We start from the raw sequence: 22,049 nt of genomic DNA on the forward strand, positions 1-22,049 counted from the left end.
AAACTACGTTACTATTAAAATTGTATTAACAATTCTAAATTATGCTATTAAGTTATTCAATCATTAGTTCTTTTGAGATCTAATGCCAAACTAAATATGACACTTCAACAATCATTATCATTACACACAACACATGAAAAAAGTACGTGTAAATATGTCAAAATTATAGGAGGATATACGTATTACAAGGAAACATCATGAAAAATATATATATATATATATATATATATATATATATATATATATATATATATATATATATATATATATATATATATATATATATATATATATATATATATATATATATATATATACATTATATATATATATATATATATATATATATATATATATATATATATATATATATATATATATATATATATATATATATATATATATATATACAGTATATATATATATATATATATATATATATATATATATATATATATATATATATATATATATATATATATATATATCTTCTTTCTTTCTTCTTCTTTATCTTCAGCTTTTCCCATCTTTATATGGGGTCGCTGTTTGTTATTAGTCTTCTCCATCTTCTTCTCCTGCATGTCCTTGTTAACTGTGTCTCTCCATCTCATTCTTGGTCTACCTCTCCTCCTTGTTCCAGGCACTTCCATATTCATGGTTCTTTTACATACAGAATCCTCCTCTCTTCTCATAACATGTCCAAACCATTGTAATCGTCTCTGTTGCAGCTTCTTTGATATTTCTGTAACTTTCACCGTCCCTCTTATGAAGTCATTCCTTATCCTGTCTCTTCTCGTCACTCCGCACATCCAAACGCAGCATTCTCATTTCTGCCACTTTCATCTTTCTCTCTTGTGCTTTCTTCATAGGCCATGTTTCACAACTATACATCAACACAGGTCTGACAATGCTCTTGCATTTTTCCAAAGACACCCAGTACATAGTAATGTGTATATATATATATATATATATATATATATATATATATATATATATATATATATATATATATATATATATATATATTTGTGAATTTTAGCTGCCAGAAGGGCCAAAGGAGAACACCAGAATGTAACCAAAATGAAGGGAAAATTTAAGAACTTACCTTATTTTACCAATTTGATCAAAGAATGGAAGGTCGCCATGAGAAATGAATAAAGGGTTACATTACAATGAATTTATTTACGCAAGAAGAAATCAATTGAAACTGGAAATGGGGGTCCAACAGGCAATCAAAATTAAAGAACATGGAAAATTACGATGACGTGAATGGCACGTCTCAAATTGGAAGGTGTGATAAATCTTGAATTAGTTTCCGTATTTGGCTTTGTGCGCAACGGGGGGAAATGCTATCCAGACTATCTTTGTTTCAGAGATGGCAGTATTCTTTAAGGATTTGATTCACAAGGTGATGGTTCGACTTGAGGAGAACGTGGATGACTCCTGGAAGAAAAGCCAGGATTAACGATCTGGCATGAATAATTTCTCTCACATGAACCTATGCACTATGGAGGAATTGATCATTTGAGTTATTTAAGCAAACTGTCTGTTAATTAACACTATGGAGGGAATAATTGAGTACTGATCACTGAATTGAATTAGATTGGTCTCAGAGCAAGTCACGGGGTGATTCACAGGCTGCTTGGTTAGTAGGTTGGTTTAGCAAGGGAGCTTTGTTTAGGAGAATGAAAATTGAACTTGGTGAAATGAAAAAGAATTTCAAGGAGAGAAAGAAGCTGGCTTTTTGACTAATTGCGGTAGACGTACCTGGTGCCTGTAGATGTTTGCGCTTAACATGTAAGAGCTTGGCTGATCAACGTGATTAGTCATCACCAGCGGGAGAGGTGGAAAGACGCCCGTCTGTACACGTAGCTGGTTTTGCGTGGAGTGCTTGGGTGTGACAGTCCAAGGTGCGCTCCTCCAGGTTGTTTTCATTTAGGAGTGTAGGCCTCGGTCAATCTGCAAAAAGTCATACAACCAGCAAAGAGGGTGTAGAAAAATAGGTCTTATGGTTAAGTACTTAGAAGCTCAGTTCCTATCTACCTCACAGCCTGGGTTTGCCTATAACGCTTCTGGAGGGGCCATTTGTTGGACACTTGATCAGGAGGGGTCAAAAGGGGTTCCATTGTGTTCGCTTCCATTCAGGTGCAGAGAGGAATGAGTTCTTGGTTCAAAACAAGTGATAACCCTCCTTTTCCGCCATGTTGTTTAGCCTAACATTCAAATGAGAAGTGCTTTTATGCAGAAATTTGAATTATTTCCTAGTTGGCTATGAGGGAGGAATGTAAATACGTGAAAATATATATATATGTGTATATATATATGTGTATATATATATATATATATATATATATATATATATATATATATATATATATATATATATATATATATATATATATATATATATATATATATATATGTATATAATAAACAAGGAAAATAGCTACAAGAATATAGTCATATACATATGTATCATACATATTTTGTGAAGTATATATATATATATATGTAACGACCCGAGTGGGCCGTTATACAGGTTCTTTAACATACTCAGGATGGGGCTGTCATGACTGACGGCAGATGCAACAAACAAAGGAGGAGAAAACAACAAAAACAATAAAATGAGCTTAATATTAATTTATTTTTACAAATATTTACAAGTGAGACAGGTCTGGTAAAAAGATAAAACCATAAGTAAAAAAAAACCAAGAGGCAGCACTAAACAAAATAAAGTTAAATAAACGATTAACTTCATAAACAAAAAGTAGCTTAAAATTTAAAAAAAGGCAAAAAAAAAAAAAACAACAGCAGGCAGAAAAAAAAACAAACATACGTCCTCCATCGGGGCACCAAGACAGCCCTCAGCTGCACAACAGGGACGAGAACCCACCAACCAGAATACCCCGATGGAGACGTCAGGACAGCCTCACGCTGTCAACAAAGATGAGCAGCTCGTGGTCACACGACTACTCATGGTCACACTCCACCTCTACGTCGTGCTCCATTTCGTATGCGTGCTCCAGTTTGCTGCTGAAAAACTCGACCAACGTCGACTCCAAAAACTGCCTGCTGCTGCTGCCACTGCCGCTACTTTCGCTGCCCTACCAGACCCGACTGATGAAAGAAAAACGGCAGCTCACCGACGAAAACATCAAAACAAAAAAAACTTGAAGGTAAGGAGGCAGCAAACCACAAAAGGGAACGAGCGGGGAACCAGCAGTTCCCGCAAAATCATCACTTAACGTGACAATATATATATATATATATATATATATATATATATATATATATATATATATATATATATATATATGTGTGTGTGTGTGTGTGTGTGTGTGTGTGTGTGTGTGTGTGTGTGTGTGTGTGTGTAATGTTTTCGCCAGCTAATGAAAGAAATGATAGGAGTAAATAGCAAAGCACGGGTGCGCAGGAAGCAACAAATTTTATGCCTGCCGTGGGTTGACCACTTTTCTTTGGACCCTGATATAAAGGTAAGATTGAAATGAAATTAAATCCACTGGCTGGTTCACATTTGTTTGTTCTTTTGATTTTTGGGAGTCCTTACTTATGTACTTCCAGATACAGCTCATTTTAGTTTTCTGAAAAAAAAACTATTGTGCCGGCTTTGTCTGTCCATCCACACTTTTTTCTGTCAGCCCACAGATCTTAAAAACTACTGAGGCTAGAGGGCTGCAAATTGGTATGTTGATCAACCGCCCTCCAGTCATCAAACATACCAAATTGCAGCCCTCTAGCCTCAGCAGTTTTTATTTGATTTAAGGTTAAAGTTAACCATAATCGTGCGTCTGGCAACGATATATGCCAGGCTACCACCATGTCGTGGTTAAAGTTTCATGGGCCGCGGGCTAATACAGCATTATACCGAGACCACCGAAAGATAGATCATCTTCGGTGGCCTTGATTTTACGATGTAGAGAAAACTCGATTACGCCGAAAAAACTTCGGCGTGTTTTTTTACTTTTTTGGGGGGGCAAAAGGTAGTTACAGGAAGTTCCTATATGTTATTTGAGTCGGAGTTATTTTGGGACTTACATCCGATTCAAAGGCAGTGGCATTTTTGTCACAACAGTCATTCAATGTTCATTCTAAGTTGTTCATTCTCATCACAGCGTAAACTCCTAAGCATCATTATTTACGGCAGTACTAATGCAAAATTCAGTATGCGGAAAGGCAATAGAGATTACCCGAGCAGTTAAAGTCTGCAGAAACATTTCTTCACTCTTCTGTCTCTTGGATTCTTCGCAAAACAACATAAGTAAAGAAAATGTTTCCATCTATATCTCATCGAAAGGCATTTCCTCCGGCTCAAAACATCACCATATTTGTTTCTCCTGTGAGTTTGTTTCTCTTGCTTGCAAATAGTTAGGCTCTGCCCATCAGTTTCGAAATTTTTTCATTTACTGATACACGATTATCTCATCTTGGTTTTATTTCCTCCCTTGACATTCCCTTTACTTTTGAGTGGTTCTCTTTAATCGAGTCATTGCTTTTCGATTCTTACAGAATTATTCTACCACAAAATATTGAAAGGAGCGCAATTGTTTTTATCCTGTACATCACCCACTACAATAAAAGCTGCTTAGCATTCATTATCATCCGTGGTCGCTATTGGGTGGTTTTTAGTTTCCGTTTTTACTCTCAGCTTCAAGATCCTTCTGTGTAGTTAATGACAAGTGGTACTGGCCTTCGGTCTTACGCCACGAGTCATCTTTTATTATTCAGTTTTTCCGCTTTTAACTCTAGTCCATTGTTTTCCCTTCTCTCTCTTATCAGTTTATCAAAGAATCCAGACAAATTTTGCTCTTGTTGTTTCTCATACAACTCGGTCTAAGGGATCTACCACAGCTGCTTTTCTGGTTTTGAGGTTCTTTCTCCTGCAGCACTGGGAAGTGAACTTTGCGGAAGTGCAGGCGCGTTTGGAAACCCTCAGGTGGCGGGATTTGCCAGAGGCCCTTCGTGTCTCACGGCCTTGGAGGCCATGGTGATCAAGACAGGGTTCTCCTTGACCTACCTCGTTACCGTTGATTTCTTTATCTTGCCTGCTTGCTCATTAAATTAAATGCATTTTTCCCATTCTTACCCTGTCGTGTCCTGTTACAAATTCTTGAGGATATTTTCTAAAGCTTGTCGTTCCTTTCAACTGTCGTTTCATTCTTTCGTAGATTATTTCCTTTTCTTTTTGTTTTGTTCTATTATTGCTTGCATTTCGTGCAAAATTTGTCATTTCCCCGAGTTCGTATTCTCCCTCTTCATTCTCTTACTTAATTAGCGTAGCCGTCACTCGTTTGCATTTTTGTTGTTTAGTTTCTTATCGGTTTTAAGGGCTTCTTTTGCAACTGACAGTGTTCATTCATTTCTCACTTCCAGTGCGCTCCCCGATGACTGATTGGTATTTTCCTTACCCAGTTAATTATCGACATGCTCGACCCAATTATTTATCGATATGCTCGCTTATTGCGTACGGACCGCTATTGAACTGGGTGAATGATCACCAGCTCCTTTCTTCCTTAAACAGGCAAATATTTCTGTGAGCCAATGCATATTGGAGGCAAATATCACTTCATAGTTATAACCATTATTATTGTACTTAGGGACTGAGCAACCGGCTCAAATCTTCCTTTCACAAACCAGTGCTCAGTATTAAGTAGCATTGGACACTAGAAACAAACAACGAAAAACTTTGGAACAGTTATGTACAAATCGTATAGTAAATATTTTTCCAATACTTTCGCTCGGAACCATGCTGTCATTCTTAATAATGATATGAGGGCATGTGTTTGTTTGTTTTCATGGATTATTTAACGGCCGTTATTTGAAATGGACGTTTTGTTACTATAATTTTGCATTTATTTTATATTCATTTCTCTATGAAAAGCTTATTTTTGCATCAGTGATCTTTGATGTTTCAAGCCACCAATTTAGAATCGTGTTAAGTTTCGGCGTAGATGTGGGTTGATGACGGTGTGATGTCTGTAGAAGAGCCTGGTCGGAGGGAGGAGGGAGGGAGGGAGGGGAGGCAGGCAGAGAGGGAGTTACTTAGCGTAACGCACCGCTTAATAATGGCCAACATCCGGCAAGGAGAGCGTAGTTCCGCGTGGCCAAGTGTCGGTGGCGTGTCCCGCCTTGTGCAGAACTGGGGAAAGCTCTTCCAACTTGTCTCAGTCACCGGCCGCGACTCATGAGACTAGTGTACAAGGCGGCAGCAAGTGCCGAGGGTTTCACGCCGTTGATATCGTGATACGATGGTAACATTTGGTGCGACTTCGTTTCCAACCAGCAATGAAGAAGATTTTCGGAACCTGTTTCGGTGCAAAGCGCTGCACTTGGGTGTTTCTGGAGAAGTGTTAATTTCGTGATTAATGGCGGATCAAATATGAAGAACACAGCAGGGAACTATTTTGTTTAGTGTGGGTGATTACTGTGTGATTTACAGCTTTTATCGATTGAAATCATAGGAATCCGTTATTTTACACAACAGTGATATCTGTGGGTCTCTACATGTTAGGGTTTTCCGTATGTGTAACAGCAAAAAAAAAAAAAAACAATGCAGCTATAGTTAAATACTTTTCCGACAGATTCCAAGATCCCGCTGACACAAACACAAGCACCCTTGTCAACAAAATCAGACCTTTAGCTCATTTTTTCCAGTCCCAAAAACGATCTTGGTCATTTTGAAACGTAAAAGATTCGGTACCTTAGCCAATAGTCCCAAATACCCTTATTCGTTACTAAACTTACTTTTAAGATCTAGCGTTCATTACCTTTGCTGGAACGGAAGTTTGAGGTACAGGGGCGAGGATGCAGTGTTTTGGGCCCGTGTAAACAACTGGCTAATCATATCACGGTTTCCTCGCGTATAAACAAAAAAATAAATCAGTTAATGTTCAGCAAAGACCACTATTTAATAGATTGATTTTATATTCAGTAGTTAAATTATTATGAATATTTAAGTAGTGAAAATGACAATTTTGTCAAAATCTGTTAAAACTCGGGCGTAATATCTCTTGAAGTTTATATATTTGAACGCTGTGACCCACAAGTATTAGAACTTTCCAGGCAGTACACAGCAGGGTTCTCTAGGGTAGTGGCAACTGTACATATGAAGTGGAAATATATCGTTACTATTCAGATATGTTGTCTAATATTAAGGTCACGAATCGAGAACTCAACCGCCTTTGGAAGGCCACAGGTTAGCTTGAAAGCTTCTTCCCCAAATCTAAAATGTGAAAGTTAGAAGTCTCTGGTCCCTTGAGTTCGACACCATCGAAGAGGCGAGTCTATGTACTTTGATTGTTACCGATTCCGGAGGCAATTAGCCGAATTAAAGGTAGAAAAATGGCCACTGTACTCTGATCATGTTGGAACTTATTAGGCAATAGGGGGCTAATAATTGTTTCTCCCAAACTCTTTTCATCTTGACCTATTTTTGAAAGCCACTGGTCAGTTTGAAGGTCAGTATTTTACCCGTCTCTGATTTTGATGTAACTTGGCAGTTAGGTACCGTGGGTATTATTTGCATGAAGTATTTTTGAACTTAACCATTGCTTATAGGCCGTTGGCAAACTTATAAAAGGAATAATTGTGTTGTAAGACAATTTACTTTTCTTTGATGCGTGGATATTTGCTCAAACTGTTTTTGCCTTGACTAATTTTCTAGGTTACAGTTTTTGTTCAAAGTTGCAATTGCGTTTAAAGATGAAATTTGATTTTTACTCCACTTTTTTTCTAGATCTTGCAATTATGACACAAGACGACTCTGGTGCTCAGAGCCCGTGTGTCAGAACTCATAATAATCAAGTTCTTATTGTGAAAAGCATCTTTAGGAGGGTTGAGTATTCCCCCGCCTTCAATTGGCTAAAACTCTGCACAAATCCTCCAAAACTTATAATTTTTGCTATCATTTAAACAAATTTCTTATGATAGCTGACATCAAAGAGATTTCTCAATTTATTGTAATGATCATATCTACTGTAAGTGCAGCTGCTTTATGCAAAACTGTGTTGAATGGTAGTATCTGTTTGTCAGAGCAGATGTTTTCACTGTTCTTATTTTAGGGAATTTTACCTTGAGTAATGCTCACAAGTTCTTCAGTCATCCTAATAAATGACAGTATGAAAAAGAACAAATATATATATATATATATATATATATATATATATAATATATATATATATATATATATATATATATATATATATATATATAATATATATACATATATATACAATATATATATGTATTATATATACTGTATGTATATATATATAAATTATATGTATTATATATATATATATATATATATATATATATATATATATATATATATATATATATATATATATATATATATATATATATATATATATATATATATATATATATATATCAACAAAGAAATGTCGTTTTCCGTTGGGTGGGGGCGGGGTAGTGCTATCAGTGCACCTCATGCGGTCCACTGTAGCCATTACTTAGGGATCCTGCATGCTTGTTGGCCTCTGTGACCCTATCGAGGACATCTTGTTTCTGCTGATGTGGAAGGTTCTAAGGGGAGTGGCACAGTGACCTGATTTTAGTATGGGTCATCATCCTCTGTGCTGTTATTTGATCTTGCTGGCTGGTCTTTTCCTTCTGCTTGGGGGGTGGGGGATGGGGGAGAAGAATGTAGTCTAAGGATTTGTGTAAGTTTAACGGTAATTTTTGCAGAGAAATACTTAAGTTCTCAGCAGTTATGAATTCCATAGTCATTTTTCTCGGTTGGTTTATTTGAATATGTCTAATGAGTTCATGGAAGTATGGGAACTTGTCATTGAACGGCGATGAAATCTTGGAATATGGCTCAATTGTTTTGATCGGCTTGCAGTCGTGTTCCTAAGTTTGTCATCGTATGACCATTTTAGCTTTTCTAGAGGCGTTCGCATACCCATTTCAGACATTTGAATTCATAGACTATTCTGGTACTCAATTCAACTGGCCTTCTGTTGGTGGTATTGTTTTTCATCTGAAGGGGAACTGGCAGGCTGAAAACTGTTTTCTAGAGTATCTTCAGTTTCATGCCTTTAATGATGATTCTGTTTTCCCCGCCGCCGGCTGATGAAGAGTTAGAGGAATTTATTTCTGGTGATAGAAATGCATTTCTCGCTATAATGTGGTTCGGATTCACAATAAGCTGTAGGTCCCGTTGCTAAGTAACCAATTGGTTCTTAGCCACGTAAAAAATAAGTCTAATCCTTCAGGCCAGCCCTAGGAGAGCTGTTAATCAGCTCAGTGGTCTGGTAAAACTAAGCTATACTTACTTTTTTTTTCTGTGGAGGGCATCCGTCTCCTGCCTGTAGGCTGTTTCATAGTGCCTCTTGTGACAGATATGTTTTTTTTGGTCGCCCCTCTTTGATGTTAGGCATGAAATATTTCTATTTCTTTTTTTTTTTTTTTACTTTTCACATCTTTATGATCTCACTGGTGTATTTGCTGTTTTTCACCATCGACCTCAACTCTTTCTTGTTCTGCATAGGCCTCTCCCAAGTACTGCAGTGCTGACATGGGACCTTTATTTAAGTCAGGACACTCTCCCCTTTCATTAAGGTAGCGCCGCACGGTAGTTTTCATTTACAAGGATGTGACCTATTGGACAGGCTTTTTCTTAATGAGGATGTTAAGGATGGTTATGATCATGAAGTTGACGAGTGAATTGGCTGAATGTTTAGCTCACCAGTTTCATTGATGTCCATGAAGATGCCATCTACGTATCTATGGTGTTGGTGGCTACTGAAACTTATCCCTACATAGCAAAGAGAACACTGAAGGGTGGTCTCATTGCCGTGCCATCCATCCGTTGACAAAGTTTCTCTTTGAGCAAATAGATAGGGCCCTCCATTGTGCATGCAGTTGGCATCTCCTTCAGCAGGTTTTCAGGGATTGGAGGATCTGCCAGATCTGCAAATGTTATCCAAGATGATTTCTATACTTCCCAGGACAGGACATCGCTGAATAATCTGCCCATGTCCAGGAATGTGATGTATTTTTCAGGTTCGGTCGTTTTTTATGTCAATGAACTCAATGGCAGATTTCAAGGAATAGCCTAAAACCTTATTAAGGACTGTGATCATTTTATAAGTTGGGACATTATCTTGGAAATAATGTGCCTAAGTAGGTTTGTGTCGATGGTCCTTTAACTGTATCCAAGTACATAGTCGAACATTACTCTCAGGAATTTTATTTCACTGCAGGTTGTTTTCTCTAATGGTTATAATGCTTAATCCTCTTCAGTGCTTCAATTGGGTCCTTTGTCAGTGATAAAATCAGTGCAACCTGTTTTAGGTCATTTGTCCTTCCTTTACGAGAAGACTGTTCTCCAATGGTGATGTCTTCTTCTGCCAGAGATTTATCTCTTTTAGATAGAGTGGTTTGTGGTGGCAGGTTTCTGTTTCCTAGCAGTTATGACTTGGACCATCGAAGGATGGTGTCTTGTTTGTCAATTTTTCATAAGTTGTATTTTAACAGAGATCTTTTACATTCTCAATTGATCCCTGATCCCATTTTCCTGCCGAGATCAACCAAATTTGCTGAACAGCAGCACCAATATGCAGTGGGTGTGCCTCGCTGCAGAACTTCTCAGTTCCAGAGGTCCTTTATTCCTCACACTGTTGGGCTGTGGAACAGCCTTCCTGAGGATGTTCTGCAACTGGAACTTCGAAAGTTCAAGCGAAGATGCCAATGCTGTTCTCCGTACATTTTAACACATTTTTATCTATTTATTAATTTATTTGTTATTTTTTAATAAGTGAGATCTCTTCTTTCTGTATTTCCCTTTACCTCCTCTTACTTCTTCCTAATGAACACCATTTACTTTGGAAGCTTGAATTTCAAGTCAGTGGCCCCTGTGGGCTTTTTCCATATGAATAGGATTCAATTTCTGAACAGCAACAACAACAACAACAATAATAATTGCTTCAGACGTTCTTAAATGTTCTCCAGTTCTCTTTATTATTATTTTGTGTTCTGTCTCTACTCTGAAATATGATCATTAATAGCTTCAACAAGATCAGAGATAAGGTTCAAAATCGACAATACAGCAGGACTAACAAAAAATGTTGCTCAGCTTTCTAGCAAAAATCAAATGTCGGAGTATTTTTCACTTTTGTCAGTATAGCACGATTTACATTTTAGTGCACTTAGGACAGATTTCTCTCGTCATTATCAATGTTTATGGAGAATAGAAAAGATCTCCAGATTTCTTCTCTTTAATTTTGCCTTGAGTAGCTTAAATGAGTTAAAATATGGAGCTTTGAAACTTACGGGACAATAGAGCCATTTTGAGAAGCCGAAAGTTCCAAAGCAATACCTATGTCACTGAATTCTTCACCCTCATAAAAGCAAGAAATCAACCCATTTTTATAACTTGTTTTAGCAAAAGATCACTGAATGAGTGGGTTCTAAATTTTTCCAGTACACTTGCGTTCAAAAGCTGCTGTTTTAAAAGATTTTCATCTATCCAATACATCACTTACTTTGAGTATGTTAATGTTAGAAATATTAATACTCATACAATGAAAGCAGTTGAAGACTTGGTGTTTTTCCACGAATTCATCATACATTTCTGAGAATATGAGCGTGGCAAGAATTTCTTTGTAGCTACAGTATTACTCAACGCTGAAGGTATAGTCCATAAGTCGATCATCAACCACGTCGAAGTCACCACCACAAAAGCACCTCGATGGTGCGAGGTAGCCCATGTCGCCATGTGTCACTGTGAGTACCTGCCCAACCGTGACAAAAACCAGAAGACTTTTGCCTCATTTCTGAAAAGTATGTCATTGAATATTTCCTTTCAGCGTTGGTCCTAGGCTACCTAACACTGACTAAGATGCAGCTTTGGCAACCAGTGTCTTTTTGCGTAATGTTGATTATTACGAATAATTTAACAGAATAAAGAGTACTTTTATCATATACTGCCAAAACTCGGATAGATTTCACAATGATTTCATATACTTAGAAAGTATGTGTGTGTGTGTGTGTGTGTGTCCCTGGTGAAATGGCTCTGGCACTTCAAAAGAATTTCGTATAGTCTTTAGTATTTTAATTCTTAATCTTTCGTGGTCTTTGATCTCGAATGTCTTTGGCACTTCAAGACTGAGTCCAGAAAGTGGCATCACAAATAGGACCATTCAATAATTCAAGATGCAGGCTCCCACAGAAGAGAGAGAGAGAGAGAGAGAGAGAGAGAGAGAGAGAGAGAGAGAGAGAGAGAGAGAGAGAGAGATAACTCTGTCTCCGGTTAACAGAAACCACTTTACGAGTTAAATTGTCGCTGCTATTTCTAGTAAAATAAAAAAGCAATATTGGTCCTTCCTATCCCTAGAATCTGGCCGTACTACTGTAGTTCTCTGCGTCAGGAAGTTCGTATTTGTCCATTGGAAAAATGAGTATGAAAATGTTAACGGGGAAAAGAGGAGTTTTGCTGAAAACTTTAGAGCTCAGTGTTTTTCTAGAGGTAGGATGTTTATGGAAAAATTTGTTCCATAAACAGTCTTGATATGATTTCAAGTTCTCTTAGTTTTCTGTAAAGAAAACTATTGTGCCGGCTTTGTCTGTCCGTCCGCACTTTTTTCTGTCAGCACTTTTTCTGTCCGCCCTCAGATCTTAAAAACTACTGAGGATAGAGGGCTATAAATTGGTATGTTGATCATCCACTCTCCAATCATCAAACGTACCAAATTGCAGCCCTCTAGCCTCAGTATTTAAAAATTTTTTTTAAAGGTTAAAGTTAGGCATAATCGTGCATCTGGCAACGATATAGGCCAGGCCACCACCAGGCCGTGGTTAAAGTTTCATGGGCTGCGGCTCACACAGCATTATACCGAGACCACCGAAAGATAGATCTGTTTAGGTGGCCTTGATTATACGCTGTAGCGACTGTACAGAAAACTCGATTACGCCGAAGAAACCTCGACGCATTTTTTACTTGTTTAATATCGTTCTTAGCTGAGTTGAATAAGGCAGGGTTTGAGATTCCTAAGACAACTGAACAACGAGGGGTAAACGATAAAGACAAAGCGATGACTGTATCACTATTAAGGTCCCGCCCTCGCAAAAGCATGCGCAGTCACGTACGCACAACTCGGAAAAATCTTCGAATGGTTTGCTTCCAAAGTTTAGTCGGTGTTCCCCGAGTTGGTTTTAAAAGACCTATGATAGGGGATTCCAACTATCCAAATAGTCATGATTATGAACATCTTGTGAAAGAATAATGGGCAAATTTTGCGAAAACTGCCCAAACTTGGGAAAATTTCTTTTAAGGACAAAGATTCTTTAAGATTCTTTAAAAGAGCTAACAGGGAGTTTTATGATGTTCTTGAGTAATTGTTATTATTATTATTATTATTATTATTATTATTATTATTGGAATTGTTTACCATTATGGACTATGTAAGACCTAAATAGTGATTGGGTAGACATCCTAACAAAATTTAAATAGAGTTGTCCACCGCTGCAGAAACTGTTGGCACAGGTGTTAGAGTAAGCGTTCACACCTGTTATCCATGTTCTGACTTAGTTCAGGTACTGGGGACGGGTTCATAAAAATATTCAACCGTAGCAATCAATTTCAAGTCAGTTATGTATTGTCATAATAGGAAGGAAATAACATGAAAATTTGTCTATTTTTTTCAAAGACTGTAAACAGTATCTGAAAATTATATTATATATATATATATATATATATATGTATATATTTGTATATATATGTATATATATTTGTATATATATATGTATATATATATGTACATATATGTACATATATATATATATATATATATATATATATATATATATATATATATATATATATATATATATATATGTGTGTGTGTGTGTGTGTGTGTGTGTGTGTGTGTGTGTGTGTGTGTGTGTGTGTGTGTATAAAAGAGAATGTTTGTATATTTGTTTGTCCACTACAGAAATCCGAACCACTTGACAGGCCGAGACAAAATTTTGCACACGGCCTCTATGTCACTCCAGAAAGGTTAATTTGCATGTGACAGACATACAAATACAGAAAAAAATCATTTTTACGTCACCTTTTCCCTCAGCTTTCTGGGTTAATTCTCATTTTCCACCTACGCTTAACCTTTTTTCCAGATATTGTCAGACGTATAATTTCATTCTCCTCCTCCCACAGCAAACCCTATAATCAGTTTAGCATATCCAAAAAATTAAACAGATGTTTGACTTTATTAGAATCACTTTCATTCAGTCATAAAGCAATGTAATTCAAAATATAACTTCTACCACCATACCAGTCAGATCTTACAATTCTCGCCACGGAAAAAAGTAGTAACAGCCCAAATGTTTCTGTGACAGGCATACCCCCTCATTTAAAAACTACTCGCGTCGAAATTACCACATTTTTTCAGTGTTCGTCTAAAGCCAAACGTATTTTAATCATATCCAGCCAATAAAATACAAGTTCTTAAGTACCTTGTGGTATTACCATCGCCGTATCTAAGAACTTATTCACGAAACAAAAACTGGTACTTACGGGCAAAACTGTAAACTGCCATTTAAAAGCACCAAGGGGGAATGGTTGTAGAAGAGTCTGCGTATCATTGCTGCGAGGGTACAAAAGACGTCCACAACAAACTGTCAGAAAACTCATTAGCTCTCAAAAACATTTTGCTAAATGGGTGAGGGGCAAAGTGAGGCATCTGCACAAAGAAGTTTAATGAATGATTTAATGAGTATGGAAAACTTAAATGATGGAAAATTCTCACCAGTCTGGTTTAATGCTTGGTATGCTATCGCACTTGGCTTGCATATTTTCCTGCTTGCTTAATAGGGCACAACAGAGTGAGTCCATCTCAAGGTCTTGGGCACAAGCATAGTTCCAAAAAGTTCAGTCAACAAAGGTTGGCTTGAACTTATTTTTCAAAACTGATTTGCATTACTGATGCAGAAACTACTACTTTTTTTTTTTTTAGATGGAACAGTAAGAGAGTTTTTCATTTCTTTGCTGTTAAAGTTATGAAAGTGAGGATGGAAGTCATCATGATGAAGGGGAAAATGTTACCAGAAACCAGTCTGTTAGTATTGTTGTAGTTGTACTACATAGAAATGAAAAGCCAGGCATAGTTTTTCTACATGCCCAGAATGCTGGTAATGTAGTAGACACATCGTTGATAGCCTTACTTTGATGCATGTTGGCTTTGACAAAGTGGGTTGGAGTCTGACTTTTTCCAGAGGCTAAAAAGCTAGATGGATCTGTATACATAAGTTATTTTCAGCGCTAGGACCACTGGAAACACTTGGCTCCAGCAGATGTGGCATTATGTCAGTGTTTCATGTCAAAGTAAAGAAGTTTGCCTGGTAAATTTGGGATGTGTAAAGAGGTCTCTAGGTGGATAGTATATACCTGCAAGCTTTAGGGAGATTTCTGATCTATCTGCATGGTAGGTTTATTTATGAAGCAAAGTTTGACCTATTTACCTTGGAGCAGAAATAATACAACCCAGTCATACCACCAACTAAAGCAGTACTCAGAGAGCATGCAGAACATATTTCTTATTACACATGATAGATATGGCTGTTTGGGTTGAACAGAAAAGTAGAGAGACTTGGAAGACTTTTTGGACCTCTCTTGCATCTGCAATTGCAATATTGCCAGGAGTTGCTCATTTGTGGCCACAATAATGACTGAACTGGAGTGTGCATGTGATGTGCTACAGCTACAAACTATATGCTGAGGTGGTTTTTGTCGTTGCCCTGGCTAAGCCCAGATGGACTAAAGAAGACTTACATCATTAAGACACTGCATTATCTTATTTGGTAATAAACGGTGGACGAACTGTAGATTAAGATTTTATTATAAAGAAGGATTTTCAAAACACACTTCATGTTGATTGATTGTGGCACATAGTAAATCTGGCAAATCCTCATTGCAGGTTATTTATAATAGGTGTTGATGTGACCTAAAAGACCTTAAAAACAAACTTTTTCATCTGGACAATTCAGTCAATTCCTATTTTAGAATGATAATTAGAAGCCAGATGGTGCCATCTTCTGGAGTTGGCCAACACACTGAAACTTCTAGTACCCAGAATATTTTTCGCTTTCAACTACCATGTGGAATACTCGTGGTGATTTCCTTGTAACCATTACCGTAATCCTGTATGGTTGCATCGGCAGTTATCTGCCTTACCAATCGAAAAAGTAAGTGTAATCAGCTTTGCTGGGTAATAACGAACTAGATAAGGAAAGGTCAAAACAAATCTTATGTAATCCCTATAGTAAAAAGTTGCTCGAAGTTTATATGGGCAGCAAAAGCCTTTATCTCTGTAAAGTTTATTTAAATATATTTTTACGTGGAAAAACCAATATTCTCTCTTTCACCACCAATAATAATTGTTATCATTATTAGTTTTAATGATTTCTTCAGAAAAGACTCCCTTTGCACGGTGCAACTAATCTACATCCGCGAGTGTTGGTCTTCTTGTGTTGGAAAATAATCACTAAAGCTAGAACAACAACTACACTTTCTCTTGAGTCAGTAGTTTATACATGTCTTAAAATTTTGAAAAGAATGCAGTTCAAGGTTTGAAGGATCTCCCATGAATGGATACGCGGCCATTCATCGTTAGGAAACAGGGGCAATGGCGATTTGTTCTAGATTTAAGAAAAGGTGGAGAAGTCTTAGATACATGACACCATATCAATGAAAGGCTAAGTATGAAAAACGCCCCATTAGAGAATCTCCTCCGTAGAGGCCTGATGCCGCCAGTGCACGTCACGTTGTGCACTGCTGGCAACACTAAAGGGGGTTTGCAGCGTTCCTTCGGACCCTACAGTAGCTGCACCGCTGTTTAGCTTTTTATTTGACTTCCATTCCCGCTTTCTATCTTCAGTCATGCTGTTCAGCCTCTCCCTTGGAGCAACTGTGGGGTTTTCGCTCAGTTCCACCTTTAGGTCTCTGCCTTCGTCTCCTTTATTTTCTGATCTCGTAATCTTGCTGTTCAACCACTTTAACTCTCCTTTTCTCTGCCTTGTGCGCTGGATGGTCGAAAGTGCCCAGTGCTGGCCTTGACAGCCTAAATTTCATGAAATCAAATAAAATCAAACTTACGGATCCTTGCTTTGACAGAACTACTTTGGTCATAAAGAACTATTCGGATAGGCAGGGTCATTAAAGACTTCAACGGCAGAGAATGTGAGGGCACCTAAATGAGAACCACAAGGTCCCGAGGGAAGATATTATCAGAGAAGGTGACGCAATGCTACTTTGAAGTGAAAGAATTAGGACTGTACAAAAATAGCACTAGTCTTCCATATTCTTGTTTTTCACTCTGGCGACTTTATTTGAATGAAGGTTTTCCACCACCCTTGCTCTTCTTTTGTTCTTCCTCCGTCCACCGTCACCACTTGTCACACCCTTACGATCACAACGGAAACGTTGCTTCGTTTCTTCTCAGAACTTCCTGCAGGATGTTAGGAGACAGCGTGAAAAGAACTCCTCCCTGACTCGGTGATAAACATGAAGATTTAAAACACTCCCTCCCATAAGCCGAACTCTCTAGGAAAGACACGTTTCAGGAAGTTAATTCTCTGAGGTTGAACAAGATGAGCGCAAGTCTTGAATCTCATAAAGCATCAACAACTTCCTTTAGTTCATGTCAACATCGGAAAATCTAAGGGAATTAAATTTCTTATTTTGGATGTCAAGATTAGAAATCTTTGTCTTTAAATCAGAGGTTCTTAACCTTTATTGCTTAGTGGCGCATTAATGACATACACTGGAATTTGACGGCGCACCAACTCTACAGTCAGTGTAATTATAACTATTATTATATAAGCCTGCTACATATTCAACTGACACAAAGGTACACACTATGGAGGGCTACCCATAATATTAGTTCAAATATGTGTGCAAACATGTATTATAATAATAATAATAATAATAATAATAATAATAATAATAATAATAATAATAATAATAATATTATTATTATTATTATTATTATTAATTATTTTTTCTATTATTAGAATGAATTAACGAGCACATGGGAATGATGTTCAACATACATTCTAGTTGTAGATTAAACATGTCTGATCAATGGACACTTGCGCCTGTCTGGATTTACATATCCTTTCGATGTTAGGAGGGACAGTGGACAGGCACACTCTCATTTCCTCTTCAACATTCAGCAATCTAGACCTCTTCTTAGTTTTGATGTTTGTGAGTGTTAAAAATCCTAGTTCACACAGATATGAGGTCGAGAACCGCAGCAATATTTTCTGGGCTTTTAGGGCTATATGAGGGTGTTCCTTTTCAATTCTTATCCAAAAGCTTTCTAATGACATATCCAAGTACTCCAGTTTTAGCGTGTGGTCATTACGGATGTTAATTAGTTCCTCTTCTTCAAGGATACTAAGTTGTGGCTTGCTTGAGGGATCATGGATGAAAGGATTTCTTACCCAATCATATTGATCAACAGATATATTTGGGAAATATTTTTCAATGTTCCTTTCTAGAATTTCAAGGTGCACCTTGATGAGTGGAATGATGTCTGTATGTTTAGCTTCAGCAGTCTTTTGAAACATATCGGCATTGCCATCACTCACCCATCTTTCCAAAGCCTTATTTTCCCCAGCAAGCCCTTTATTTTGTCAGATGATGTTAACATATTTTCATTTTTCCCTTGCATACTAGTATTAACCTTGTTTAGATGTTCAAATATATCCGCCAGGTAGCATAACTTTACGCTCCAAATTTCGTCAGGCAGTAGTTCACAGAATTCAGGTTTTCCCTGAAGAGTAAAGAAAACTATCATTTCCTGTCTCAGTTCATGTACTCTCGACAACACTTTGCCCCTTGATAGCCACCTGACCTCTGTATGGAGGAGGAGAAGGTCTTCGTGGGCAGATCCCATTTCTTCACAGAGGATGGAAAACAGTCTTGTCTGCTTTGGTCTGCTCTTTATGAAGTTTACCATCTTTACAACACTTTCAAGCACAAGTTTTAATTCCTGCCCAAGTATCTTTGCAATAAGATTTTCACGATGTAAGAAACAATGTGTTGTAATCAAGTGTGGGTTTTCCTTCTGCGCTAATGACACGAAACCTTTTACTGATCCCACCATAATTTCCACGTCAGTCCCATTTCTTTCAAATATTCTGCTACTGACGAGAATATGTCCTGTCCTGAAGTTTGCACAATTTCTTTGCAGCACAAAAATTGTTCAGTTATTTTATGATCAGTAACGTATCTGATGAACACTAGTAATTGGGATTTACCTCCAACATCAGTTGACTCGTCTGCTTGCAGAGCATACATTTTATCTTTCATAAGCTCGCTGACAGTCTTTTCAATGCCAGACGCCATATCCTTGATTCGTCTACCAATAGTGTCGTCGGAGAGAGGTATTTTTTTCACTTCTTTTTCAGCCTCATCACCAAACAAAGTTTTCACCACAAGCACAACAAGTTGGAAGAAAATATGACCCCGCAACTGAATGAGGTTTCATATGTTTTGCCGTCTGCTCCGCCACTAAATAACTTGCTCTCTCTGTTTTTTCTGCTACCTTAACTTTTTCTCAAACCTAAGCCTTTGTTGTTTGTTATCTTTCAAAAGTCTTTTAAAGTAATCCACAGGTTTCTGAGAGAGGTGCTTATGTTTTGTTGTTAAATGTCTTTTCATTTTCATAGTAGTCATAGATTCATTTGACAGCACAATGCCACAAACAACGCACTTTGGTCTTGGACCAAACTCGTCATCACAGCAAGTAAACCCAAGTTCTAGATAACTCTCGTTATACAAGCGAAATGATTTACTGCCAATGTCCTTGCTGCTATGTGTACGTGCTGAGGCCACCCTTGGACCTGAAGGACTGGACAAGATTTCCGCTGTCACTTCACTTTCCCTGCTTGGACCTGCACAAATAATCTCACTCTGAAGCGTAACTTCACTTTCCACTATCGGATATGAACAAGAAGGCTGGCTTTCAGTAGTTAATCTTGCTTCATTTCCAGTGTCTTCGACATGTATACCTTGTGAATCATTATCAACTTCCACTCAATCTCCGCTGCTGTCAGTGTCAACAAGATGCTTGCGTTTTCTTATGATAAACTTTTCCATGTTTGGCAAGGTTCAAACTTATTACCGCCACAGTAATAACATGCACGACGGTCATAGATGCACTGTTACTGGTACTGTACCTTCCAATGAATCCTCCCACGCAGCTAGGATGAACGCTGGGAGAGGGGAACGGAGTAGCTAGCCGCGGTACAGACGGGAGGCTTACGTGTATATTACTCGTGCTATTTTGTAAAGGGAATGTGTTCTTCACACACACACACACATAATCATACTTACATGCATGCACACAGACACACACAACGCGGCGCACAGGTTGAGAATCACTGCTTTAAATACTGGAGCCTTATCATTCGACAAGCTCTTTCACTCCTGTAGCTTCAATAAAAGTTTTTTTCGCAATTCTTTTTAGTGTACCAAATGAGGATAAATCATATTTTACACTTCTAACATGTATCAGTATTTCATCCTTACCTCTTCTTGATGCACTTCTTGTGCACGTTCTTACCTCATTTGTATTTAATATGCAAGTGCTGTCTATTCGTATTGCAAGCAAATGTCTACTTTTTGTCAGCTGGTTACATGTGATCAAGTTCGAGGGGATGTTATATATATATATATATATATATATATATATATATATATATATATATATATATATATATATACATACATAAACGTGTGTGTGTGTTTGTGTACAAAAGAGAGATATTACATGTGTTTGCCGAAGGAAGAAAGTATAAATGCTTTGAGTTATTTTGAGAAATTGATAATTTATTTACCATTCTACACATTTTTATCTTGATTCTACATCCAATACTATTTTTCCGAGCTTTGCAAACCCGTGTGTGTTAGTGGGACACAGCAGCCAGAAAGGCGTGGGAGCACTTGGATGGATGGGCGGGCGGACTGACGGGTGGGTGGGTGGGTTTTCTCCTCTTTCCTACGGCAATGTAATGCAAAATCTCGTGGTTGCTAATGTCTTCTACAGCTTTGAGTTCGTCATCGGAACACTTTCTTTAATATTTTTCGAAATGAGATTAGTTAAACACTGTCATGGGTAATATGTGATCTGTAAATAAGAACGCCATTCATTAACGGACATTCATTAAAAAAGTTTCAATTGCATTAACTTTCAATTTAAAGATTTGCATTTCTTGTTTACAGATTTACATGCATGTACTTACAAGAGAGAGAGAGAGAGAGAGAGAGAGAGAGAGAGAGAGAGAGAGAGAGAGAGAGAGAGAGAGAGAGAGAGAGAAAAGCATTTCCCCTAGACCCCTAGAGTATCAATTGTTCTGGTTTGTTTCTGTTAGTTATACTATCAAACTGTGCAATTAACTGTCCATAGGTTTCCAAAATACTGTGCTACACATCACAGTTATCATCTTTGTAGTATTCTTTGAAGTAAAGCAGGTTTTGTTGCAAATGAGCATTCAATTTTATAAAAAGGTCAGCCTTCAAAATGCCCAGCTTTCTTTTAACGTTTTTAATAAATTACTTTAGGTTCAAGGGTGTTTTAGTTGTTTTTTTATTCAGATCTGCACTAAGCGATTAAACGTTACATGTAAATTTCTTTAAAAAATTGAATAAAGAAAATCTCTCTCTAAATTTGGCTTTCACATATTTGAATAAATACTGTAGTGAAGGCGCGAGTGAGAGTCACTGTCTACAAACTTTCTAATTTATTCAGACAACAAACAGACAGGTCAATAACTCTTGTGAAGATGTTGGGCTCGTTTGATCTTGAAAGACATCTGATGGTAATGTTAGCGCTTGGCTGTATAGGACTTTTGCTGGAGATTTGTTAAATGCTGCATGCGGTGTCGTTCTTAGGCCTGTAAAACCAATGGTAACACCTTTCTCCCGTTCCCACCTTGACATCTGGCGGTGAGTGATGCCTTCAACAACTGGTATAGCCTTTCGATGATGCCGTTAGCTTCTGGAC

At 37.5% G+C, this 22,049-nt stretch overlaps 1 protein-coding gene across 7 annotated transcripts in view; it reads left to right on the forward strand.

The window, feature by feature from the left end:
- LOC136826840 (scoloptoxin SSD14-like) overlaps nucleotides 1-22,049 on the forward strand; it is a 273,826-nt gene that overhangs the window by 58,213 nt on the left and 193,564 nt on the right. For 3 of the 7 annotated variants that reach the window (XM_067084322.1, XM_067084323.1, XM_067084326.1), the window contains exon 1: nucleotides 6,109-6,269. The exons of 2 other annotated variants lie outside the window; for them this stretch is intronic. The gene's annotated coding sequence lies outside the window, so the exon portion shown is untranslated. Of the gene's footprint in view, nucleotides 1-6,104; nucleotides 6,432-22,049 lie in introns of those variants that run through there. 2 more of the 7 variants (XM_067084324.1, XM_067084325.1) reach the window with 2 other exon arrangements.

This window comes from Macrobrachium rosenbergii, chromosome 41 (genome assembly GCF_040412425.1).
Source record: "Macrobrachium rosenbergii isolate ZJJX-2024 chromosome 41, ASM4041242v1, whole genome shotgun sequence".
Classification (NCBI taxonomy): Eukaryota; Metazoa; Arthropoda; class Malacostraca; order Decapoda; family Palaemonidae; genus Macrobrachium; species Macrobrachium rosenbergii.